Here is a 4067-nt window from a genome sequence, read left to right as displayed (position 1 = left end):
TGTCTTCTTTAGAAGCAGTTATTAATTCTTTCACTGCAGTGTTTTTTCAGATTGGGTTTCCTCTCTATGTTTCTGTAGTTGAATCTTTACTTCAGATGCTATGAGTTCTGAGAATTCTTTTCTTATTTCAGAAAATTCTGCTCTGAGTTCCTCTATAACTTTCTGCTGTAGCTCATTTACTATCGACACTATTAAGTCATACATTTGAGCTGAGCTAGTAGAAAATAATTCTGCTCTGAGTTCCTCTATGACTTTCTGCTGTTTCTTATTTACTATTGAAGCTATTAATTCATACATTTGAGCTGAGCTAGTGTCCTCTGCACTTGTTCTGGGTGGGCATTGGGTTTCCTCCTTATGTTTCTGCATTTGAGTCTTTACTGCAGATGTTATTAATTCAGGGATTTCTTTTTTCATTTCCAATCTGAGTTCTTCTATACCTTTCTGTAGCTGTTTCTTTATTTCAGAAGCCATTGATTCATTGCTTTCAGCTGTGTGATTCCCAATTTGCTCTGTGTTAGTGTCCTCTGCACTTGTTATGGGTGGGCTTGGGTTCTAAGATTGCATTTTGCTCCTTGCCATTGTCATTTTGTGTAGCACTGTCTTCTGACCTTTGTTGTAGATCTTTGGTGCAGTTATAACCTTAGCACCTACTGAAATTCAGGTGCAGATCTACAAAGTTTAGATTTGTGCAGTTGTGCCTGGCTTGGGTCTGGCTGCTGTGCTCAACTCCTTCCTGCTGCTGCCTTTGGGGGTGAACCTGTTGTGCCCCTCTGGCAAGATGTTCTGCTTCTGAACTAGCTGGGTGGTTCTGTCCCCTACACTCTCTGCAGGGATTGCAGTTGCAGGGTTTCACCCCAGTCTTGAATGCAAGGCCTGAGCTGAGTATGGAGGGGACAAGGTGGAGTAGGGGGGAGAGGCAGTTCTGCCACACACTCACTGGGCCTGGGCTAGGACTGTATCTGGGGGTTCCCGGAATGTGACAGAAATTCCTACTTGGTGGGCGGGGTGGGGCGGTAGTGGAGTGATGAGGGGCGTCCTAAGGCGGTGGAAGAGGGTCTCACCCACACTGCTCCTGGGCTGGGACTGGTAGGTCCCACTGGTGCAGGGTAGCCAGAAGCTCTCCCACACACTCACTGGGCCTGGGCTAGGACTGGATCTGGGGGTTCCCGGATTGTGGCAGCAATTCCTACTGGACAGGCAGTGTGGGGGAGGTGCTGAGAAGTGGTGTGGGGTGTCCCAAGGGTGTGGAAGAGGGCCTCACCCACACTGAGCCTGGGCTGGGGCCAGTAGGTCTAGTCAGTTCAGGGTAGCCGAAAGCTCTCCCACACACTCACAGGGCCTTGGCTAGGACTCTCAGTTCTGATGAGGGTAGAATCCTCACTATCCAGCTAGCTTCCGAAAGCCTCAAATCTGATCACATGAGGCGATGGGGGTTCATTCTCCATCTAAATCATAATATCCTGCCCCTGGCTCCCAAGACTTATGCAGATTTCCTTACACAAAATGCATTTAGTTCGCCTTTGAAAGTCACCAAATCTTAACAGTTCCAGCATTGCTGAAAAGTCAGGTCCAAAGCCTCCTCTGAGATGCAAGGAAAACTTTTCTGTGTGAGCTTCTGTGAACATAAAAAAAGAAAAAGTTAAACACTTTCCATATCCAACAGCACAGGGTAGGCATTTTCATTCCCAAAGGAAGAAATGAATGGATAGAAAGGAATGAGACTGACACAAGATCAAATCCAGTAGTGCAAACATTAAATCTTGTGCCTCTGTATCCAATATCTTGAGGAAGTTCTGGAAGGATGTGAAATCCAAATAGCTTGGCTGGCTTTTCCCCACCTTTCATGGCATTTCTAGTCGAGGCCTTCGTGGCCTCTTTCTTTGTTTGTCTTTGCACAGTGCCTGATGGCATCACCATAAGACATTTCATGCTTCTGGCTTTCCCATCTTCCTGGGCTCTCCATCACTCTTTTGGCTCCATTTTCACTGTTTCATGCAGGAGCACACTGTCTGGCCTCCAAGACCTTCTTCTCAAATCTAGGTGGAAACCTCATAACTCTTGCATTCTACAGGGCTGTATAAACAGGATCACATGGAGGATACTAAGGCCTATACCAGCTCGAGCAGGAACTGGGCCCCTTGGCTCATGACTGCAGAGGAGTCTGAGTGCCTTGATGGTTGAATACTCTGAATCAAGTCATAGACATCTGTCCTATTTTTGTGAGATGGAGTACTTGGTTTCTTTTTAATTCTAATCTTTTCAACAACAAAGCTAATATTTGCCCAAACCTTGCAGAATCTTCCTTTCTGAGAAAATTGTAAAATTGTTCAACTTTTTATTTTTTATCCTTTTGGCAGAACTAGGGATTGAACTCAGGCCCTTGCGCTTGCTAGGGAAGCGCTTATTCCACTGAACCATCTCCTCAGCCCCGAAAATTGTAAAATTGTAAAGTAGGCATTTTGCTCCAGATTCTCGTGGTAAATGTGAGTGAAGCTGCCAGTGTTGCCCATGCTACAGCCAGAGCCTTGTTTTCCTTTAAATTCTTCTGCCAGCTTAGTCATTCTACTGTCCCTAATCTCAAACTCATGGAATGTCTGAGTTTGCGCAAAATTTAGACAAATGTTTCCTTAAATGGGCTCCAGTTCATTTGCTAGCAGCATTTTGGCCCCCATCAGGGTCACCTGAGCATTGCCATTCAGTGTCTGCATTTCTATCAGCATTCTGTGCTTCTGAGTTCCCCACCAGTAGCTACCTACTACTTGTCACTTCTCGCTTTCCAGGTACCAGTCCTCAGTGAAATCACTCTTATTTTCAGCACTGGAGACTGAACCCTGGGACTTTCTTTGCCTTGACCTCTACCATTAGCCCTTTTTTCTTATTTATTATATTTTAAAAAAATTTTGAAACAGGATCTCTGTGAATCCTAAGTTGTCTAGGCTGGTTCATATTTTCCATCTTCTTCTTCTTCTGTGTGTGTGTGTGTGTGTGTGTGTGTGTGTGTCTTAGGGAAGGGTTTACAGGGTGTTTAGAATCTCACTACTAAATTGGACTCATAGTGATCTGCCTATTTACAGCCTCCCAAGAGCTGGGATTACAGGCACACACCACCATGCTCAATCTCAATTGCCATATCAGCGTGCCTCGGGGGTAGAGCCAGCATGGCAGGCTTGGGGATCGAACCCCAGCCCCTGTTTCTGCTTGCAGGCACTTTAATCCACTGAGCTATTTGGCTGGCCCCATACTTTCCATCTTCCTGCCTCAGTCTCCCAGAACTCTGAGGTTCAAGGTGGGCACTGCCCTACCTTGATGGAATATCACATTAATTCTTTCAGCGGCAATTTCTCCTGCAGTTAGACAGGAACAAGCAGTTCGACGATGTGATCCCTATGGCCTGGTGATTCTTCACTTCTCCAGCTCTTAGCCTTTTGTGTTCTAATTCAGCGTGATATCTGAGCCACATTTCATCCTGTCCTCTCTTCGGTAGGCAGCAGGGAGGCTGGCGTTGCCCATGTTGTCCACACGTAATTAGATTTCCGTGGGTCCAAGGGAATCGGGATACTTGAGGTCTCACTGGCAGCCTGATATCGATGAGACTCTGATTTCACCTGACTTAATGGTGTCCCTAATTGAGCCACAGAGTGCAGAAATGGTAGTTTTACTTTGCTGAGAGCATCATACGATCTCAGTGGCCTTGTGGCTTCCTGAATAATTAAGATGGAACCTGGATACAATTTCTTACTGTAGCTCATAAATCTTCTATGTTACCGCTCTGTGGCCACAAAATAGATTATACTTCCTTTTGGTAACTTCCGTCCCCCGGCAGAGCCCCCCTACCCATTTGTAGGAAATCAGCTTCTCCCTGCAGCCTGGTGACCTGTGGAGTCGGTGTGTGGTGGTGTGTGTCTGAGTGCCCCTCAGGGTCGCCCTAGCTCATCCTCCTCTGGCAAAGCCTGTACTACAGCTAGCTTCAGTGCAGCCCCTCCCCCTCTTCCTCCCTCCTTTGCTGTCTTCTTTCCTCTGTCTTTTTACTCTTTCTCAGCCTATTTCAGTTCCTCATTCCCCTCTGC

The sequence above is a fragment of the Octodon degus genome, unplaced genomic scaffold, assembly GCF_000260255.1.
Source record: "Octodon degus isolate 3935 unplaced genomic scaffold, OctDeg1.0 scaffold00036, whole genome shotgun sequence".
NCBI lineage: Eukaryota > Metazoa > Chordata > Mammalia > Rodentia > Octodontidae > Octodon > Octodon degus.
Note: the sequence above shows the minus strand (reverse complement) of the source record.